Source organism: Nerophis lumbriciformis, linkage group LG37 (genome assembly GCF_033978685.3).
Source record: "Nerophis lumbriciformis linkage group LG37, RoL_Nlum_v2.1, whole genome shotgun sequence".
Classification (NCBI taxonomy): domain Eukaryota; kingdom Metazoa; phylum Chordata; class Actinopteri; order Syngnathiformes; family Syngnathidae; genus Nerophis; species Nerophis lumbriciformis.
The window spans coordinates 21495048-21502500 of NC_084584.2; the positions used below are offsets into that span (position 1 = coordinate 21495048).

At 38.1% G+C, this 7453-nt stretch overlaps 1 protein-coding gene across 1 annotated transcript in view; it reads left to right on the forward strand.

The window, feature by feature from the left end:
* Positions 1–7453, forward strand: part of LOC133577553 (small conductance calcium-activated potassium channel protein 1-like) — a 35255-nt gene that overhangs the window by 19476 nt on the left and 8326 nt on the right. The gene's annotated exons all lie outside the window — the stretch shown is intronic.

Consider the following 7453-nt stretch of genomic DNA (forward strand, 5'->3'; position numbering starts at 1 on the left):
ACCAGGAACAAGTCTTCAAGTAACATTATTCAAATACTAACATTGTTGGGTAAAACAGAATTTGGTTTTATTCTGAATCCAGTGAAACAGATTGGTGGTTTTAGCTGATATGAAGACTTTCAGGTGTTTATATGTGTTTATGTTTAAGTATTTGGCAGACGCTTTTATCCAAAGCGACTTACATAAAATAATACATATAAAACAATCACTGCAAATATTATCATTTAAGGGAAGAATGTAATAGAAAATATCAATACAAAGTGTCAAGACAGAATAAACTCTCTGCTGCTGCAGCAACAGAGATACAGTCTATAGGTCCCTAAGATATATAGATATCTAATGTATTCATACATTGTTTATGTAGGATATACGCATGTGTATATATAACCTAATCATATTGTTTCTTCAACTTAAAAATAGTTTACCGTTTTTTCCCCTTCTCTAGGATTATAATCCCAGTTTTGATCTCGGACGTCTGGTCACTTATAGCATATAAGAATATTATATTACTGTTAAGCAAACTATGAATACTAAAACACGCCAAAACATGTGTCTGTTATCATAGCTACACATATGACAAAAAAGGGGGGTGAAAATCAGTGGTATTCAGTGAGGTAAAATGAATTAAATGCGCTGACAGTTCATTGCTCCTGCCAAATGAATTGCACTGAGTGGAGCAGATCACCACTCCAAGATGGCGGCCCCGCGCCTCGTCTGCGCCAGTAGGCAGTAGCGCTCCATGCTGCGTCTACTTATAAGATGTCTATGGTTATAACGTTAGCAGTGAGTTTGCAGCCTCACTGATTTAACTACACAGCAAATAAAAGTCACGTAACTTAGCCAATAAACGTTATCTTACATTCAAAACTTACCCTTCTTTGTGCAACTTCAAATGTTGAACGTTGTTGCGTCTCCGTCTGTAATATTCGAACTGCGTGATTTCCATACGGCAATTCGTTTTTTGTTGACCAAGTCGTAGTTTTTATACCCGAACGAAACCAACTTTGGCATAATTGTTGCGTTGTTTGACAACTTGTTCGGTGGTTGTACTGCAATTTGATTGGATGAATGCTGCGTGATGAAAACAACGTAGATCTAATTTGATTGGCTGTTGTACTGACAGCACACCAGCTGACAGGAACAACACGCTGAGAGACACAGACGAAGAAAATGAAAAATACGGAGCGCTCCCAAATAACTTTTTAAGCGTTGGATTTTGGGGAAAGTAGCAAGTCATGTCAAGTCATGTCAAGTCAAAAGGCTCAAGTCCAAGTGAAGTCACAAGTCATTGAGGTTAAAGTCTAAGTCGAGTTGCAAGTCTCTTTACATTTTGTCAAGTCGAGTCTAAAGTCATCAAATTCATGACTCGAGTCCAAGTCATGTGACTCGAGTCCACACCTCTGCCATTTAGTGGTCAATTGTACGGAATATGTACTGTACTGTGCAATCTACTAATACAAGTTTCAATCAATCAATCAAAAGTGTGAAGGAAAAAAGACACTTTTTTATTTCAAACGTACATCCCGTCACAAGCCTAAAGACTGACTGCACAGTTCCTGTCTTCACAATAAAAGTGCCGCTCCATCGCGCCTGCGCTTTCAAAATAAGAGTCTCCGAAAGCCAGCACAAACAAGCTAGCAAGCTACGGAATTTGCCGCCAATGTATTTCTTGTAAAGTGTGTGAAAACGAATATGGAAGCTGGACAAATAAGATACCAAAAACCAACCACTTTCATGTGGTATTAGACAGAAAGGAGGAACTTTTTTTCTCCTGCATTTGAAAACGTGGACGTTAAGCACTGCTGTCTGATTACAATCAATGCAAGTCATCAGAATCAGGTAATACACCAACTTATATTCTTGTCTTCATGAAAGAAAGGAATCTATATGTGTTAAACATGCATGTATATTCATTAAAACACCTTTAACATGTAAACAAAAACGGCAAAATAAATAAATATAAATGATATACTGTATATATCAATGTATGTGTATATATGTATATATATATATATATATATATATATATGATATGTGTGTGTGTATGTTACTCATCAGTTACTCAGTACTTGAGTAGTTTTTTCACAACATACTTTTTACTTTTACTCAAGTAAATATTTGGGTGACTACTCATTACTTTTACTTGAGTAATAAATCTCTAAAGTAACAGTACTCTTACTTGAGTACAATTTCTGGCTACTCTACCCACCTCTGCTCATTTAGTTCCTACTTAAACATTCACATGTTGCACAATGAGATGTAAACATGGGATCATGTGTACAATCCTGTAACTTTCTGTTTGTAAAATATGTCTTCATTAGAATTTCTTTAATATAATAACATAATTTAATGATTAATATTTATAAACTAGGATTAAATTAAGATAAAAAAACATTTAATTTTTCACTAAAGAAGGGTTCGTTGAATAAGCATATGAAACTGGTGGGGTTCGGTACCTCCTACGAGGTTTAGAACCACTGTTCTAGACCAAAAATCACTCCATATACTCGACTGCCCGCCAGTGTTGCCATATCTGAGTTTTTGTGTAGAAATAATGAGGGTATATAAGTGATTCTATTTTGGTCGTTTCGTGTGGTCACTAAACACTGCAGCAATGTAGCAGCACAGTGCGTCAAAAAACGGCCGCAAAATTATACTTTGACGAAATAAAGACATGTTTTATTGTACGCTTATGAGCTTGAACTATGTATGGAACTATATGTAGGCATACTGTATTATTTTGTTTTATTTAAAGCATGCAGGCACAGCTGTATACGTCCTTGGTAGCAGTCGGATTATGTTCGAAAACCGGTTCTCCCGATGCTTCGATAAGAAAAGAACCGATTCCATGGATTTGAATCCCTTTTTGAGAACCGGTTCCCGTTATTCAAGCCACTATACCGTATTTTCGCAATGGCCATATTCTCTTTATACACGATTCTGGTTATCGGTAGGTATGGTCTGATATCATGTACTGTACTGTAGGTATTGGTATATTATAGGTATCGGTATGTTATCAGCATGGTATGTTATCAGTGTTGTATGCCCTGATATATCATACGTTAGGGTATAGGTGTCAGAATAGTCTGATATCATATGGTACGTGTTGGTATTGTTATGGACTGATATTGTATGATATGATATGGCTATCAGTATTATCTGATATATTGTGTTATTATATAGGTATGGTATGGCTTGATATCATATGGTAAAGGTATGGTTTGATATTGTCAGGTATTGTATAGGTGTTGGTATGATCTGGTATGTTATCAGTATGTTATCAACATGTTACGATATAGATATTGGTATGGTTTGATATCATATCATATGGTATGGTGTAGGTGTTGTAACAATAATGACAATGTTATGATACAATAACATTACAGTTTACAGCATAATGTGGAATCATAGGGTGTGGTACAGCATTCTATGATAATGTAACTACAATAGTATATGATACAGGGTTTCCCACCACGGCAAAATAAAAGCCACCACAATTTAAAAATATGTTGTTGTTTTTTTTACCTGAAAACAAATTTAAGTATTGTATTGTATGAATGGATGTACTGTAAGTTGTCTATTCTTTACGTACTAATGGCCATTGGAAGTTTGAAAATCATCTCAAATATAAAAATGTTCCTCTATGCTTTATGTGAAAAACACGTGCATCTGAATCGCCTGTCAGCAACGGTACAGCTGGTTGACACCCGGCAAAAGTAAGGAGAGAAAGATATTTGTCGTTAATTGATGCATTTATTGTTCAAGCCTGTGTAAACTACCCTAATTTTGACATAACAGTACTACCCAACATCTGTTTAGACATCTCTGTGCGTTAAAGTTTTCTCCGGGTACTCCAGCTTCCTCCCACATTCCAAAAATATGCACGTTAGCTTCATCGGAAACTGAATATTGTCCGTAAGTATAAATGTCAGCGTGAATGATTGTTGTGTATCTATATGTGCCATGCTAATTCTCCTTAGCCTGTCAATGAGATGGTCCATTGCCCGTTAGCATTAAGCGAGCCAACCTTCCTCCAGAATAATTGTATTGCTTTTTTCAGTTTATTCCAAATTGGATGTGATTCTTACACGTATGTGCACTTCATGTATCTCTATGATGTACAAACCCTGTTTCCATATGAGTTGGGAAATTGTGTTAGATGTAAATATAAACGGAATGCAATGATTTGCAAATCCTCTTCAACCCATATTCAATTGAATGCACTACAAAGACAATATATTTGATGTTCAAACTCAAACTTTATTTATTTTTTGCAAATAATAATTAACTTAGAATTTCATGGCTGCAACACGTGCCAAAGTAGTTGGGAAAGGGCATGTTCACCACTGCCTTTTAACAACACTCAGTAAACGTTTGGGAACTGAGGAGACACATTTTTTAAGCTTCTCAGGTGGAATTCTTTCCCATTCTTGCTTGATGTACAGCTTAAGTTGTTCAACAGTCCGGGGGTCTCCGTTGTGGTATTTTAGGCTTCATAATGCGCCACACATTTTCAATGGGAGACAGGTCTGGACTACAGGCAGGCCAGTCTAGTACCGGCACTCTTTTACTATGAAGCCACGTTGATGTAACACGTGGCTTGGCATTGTCTTGCTGAAATAAGCAGGTGCGTTCATGGTAAGGTTGCTTGGATGGTAACATATGTTGCTCCAAAACCTGTATGTACCTTTCAGCATTAATGGTGCCTTCACAGATGTGTAAGTTACCCATGTCTTGGGCACTAATACACCCCCATACCATCACACATGCTGGCTTTTCAACTTTGCGCCTATAACAATCCGGATAGTTCTTTTCCTCTTTGGTCTGGAGGTCACGACGTCCACAGTTTCCAAAAACAATTTGAAATGTGGACTCGTCAGACCACAGAACACTTTTCCACTTTGTATCAGTCCATCTTAGATGAGCTCAGGCCCAGCGAAGCTGACAGTGTTTTTGGGTGTTGTTGATAAACGGTTTTCGCCTTGCATAGGAGAGTTTTAACTTGCACTTACAGATGTAGCGACCAACTGTAGTTACTGACAGTGGGTTTCTGAAGTGTTCCTGAGCCCATGTGGTGATATCCTTTACACACTGATGTCGCTTGTTGATGCAGTACAGCCTGAGGGATCGAAGGTCACGGGCTTAGCTGCTTACGTGCAGTGATTTCTCCAGATTCTCTGAACCCTTTGATGATATTACGGACCGTAGATGGTGAAATCCCCAAATTCCTTGCAATAGCTGGTTGAGAAAGGTTTTTCTTAAACTGTTCAACAATTTGCTCACGCATTTGTTGACAAAGTGGTGACGCTCGCCCCATACTTGTTTGTGAATGACTGAGCATTTCATGGAATCTACTTTTATACCCAATCATGGCACCCACCTGTTCCCAATTTGCCTGTTCACCTGTGGGATGTTCCAAATAAGTGTTTGATGAGCATTCCTCAACTTTATCAGTATTTATTGCCACCTTTCCCAACTTCTTTGTCACGTGTTGCTGGCATCAAATTCTAAAGTTAATGATTATTTGCACACAAAAAAAAGTTTATCAGTTTGAACATCAAATATGTTGTCTTTGTAGCATATTCAACTGAATATGGGTTGAAAATGATTTGCAAATCATTGTATTCCGTTTATATTTACATCTAAAACAATTTCCCAACTCATATGGAAACGGGGTTTGTACTTTCCTTAGTGTGCTAAATTGTGGAGAATATCAACAAAACACCTCAAGTTCCTTTTTTCATCTCTAATTCGAAAGACTGTTGATTAACTAAATTCCATCATTCAGGGAGGGCCTAATATAGTATTACATTTTACAATAAGCAGCAACAATTGAAAAATAGAGCAATACAATATAGGAAAACGTATGTTATCATTAATAGCAGATTTGTGATAAACATGCGGAAAACTTTTTGTGGAAGTCGCTTCCGAGCAGTTCCACTGAAGACACGGCACAAGAGCCAAGCGTGCAGGTTCGACAAGGTTTTAATGATAATGTTTTCTTTCAATAATAGATTTCTTTCCCAGAACATGACTTTTCAGTCATGTCCGCCGTATCCTCTCCCTCCCTCTGCTCTCGGTCGCTTACTGTTAAAGACAACAGATGATTAGATTAACACGTACCACCTGTGAAATCTAATCACCTGCCAGCTGTGTCTCGCCGTCAGCCCCTGCCCGATGGCGCTCGTCGTCAGCACCCTGGACAGCGGCGGTGACTTTTGCTCCTACAAGCAGCGCTGACTACACCTCCCCCCACACTTTTGTTTAGACTTTTAAAAGAAAACATCTCCATTGACATCCACAAATAATCATGATGTCATAAATATGATATCATCATATCATCATAGCCACGTCCCTACTTCCACATATAAAGTGGCAATCTGTGGTGTATTCTGTAGTAATGCTATGTTAGGAAGTGGTATGGCAGGTTATGTACTGTTATTGAAATGATACTATGATTCGGTATGATATATGTAAGGTGTGCTGTCCTAATGTCACAACAGTATCATGCTGTGGTATGGTAATGTTGGTGGAAATGATGTTCTGGCATGTTGTGGTCTGACACTGTATGGTAGGTTGCAGCACGGCCATGACACCGTGTTCATTATGTCCTGCAAGTGGATTCATCAAATGTATGCTAGATTATAAGATTATATAGGATCACTTCCTGACATTGATCTTTATATTGATATGTGCGTGCGTGCGTGCGTGCGTGCGTGCGTGCGTGTGTGTGTGTTCTGGCAATGCTTACTTAATGGGGACATCGCTCTGTTTACACCAGTGGTTCTTAACCTGGGTTCGATTGAACCCTAGGGGTTCGGTGAGTCGGCCTCAGGGGTTCGACGGAGGTCAAAACACACCCGACTCATCGTGTAAATACAAACTTCTCCCGATCGGCGTATTACGGATACGGCAACAGCTGACTGATTTGCAAGTGTGCAATTTGTTGTGAGTTTATGCACTGTGTTGGTTTTGTTGTTTGAACAAGGTGATGTTCATGCACGGTTCATTTTGTGCACCAGTAAAAAAAAACATGGTAACACTTTAGTATGGGGAACATTAATTAGTTGCTTTATTAACATGCAAATTAGTAACATATTAGCTCTTAACTAGTCATTATTAAGTACTTATTAATGCCTTATTCGGCATGGCCTTATTATAACCCTGACCCTAACCCTGACCAAATAACTCTAAATTAAGTCTTTATTACTTAGAATATGTTCCCCATACTGAAATGTTACCAAAAACATATAACTTTGTCTTGAATTTGAAAAAAAACATTTTATTTTTCACTAAAGAAAGGTTTGGTGAATGCGCATATGAAACTGGTGGGGTTCGATCGGTACCTCCAACAAGGTTAAGAACCACTGGTTTACACAGTCACCTTTAGGGGACCTCTGACGGTATGGGGACACAAAAACAGGTCCCCTCAAGGGAAACCTTTGTAAATGAT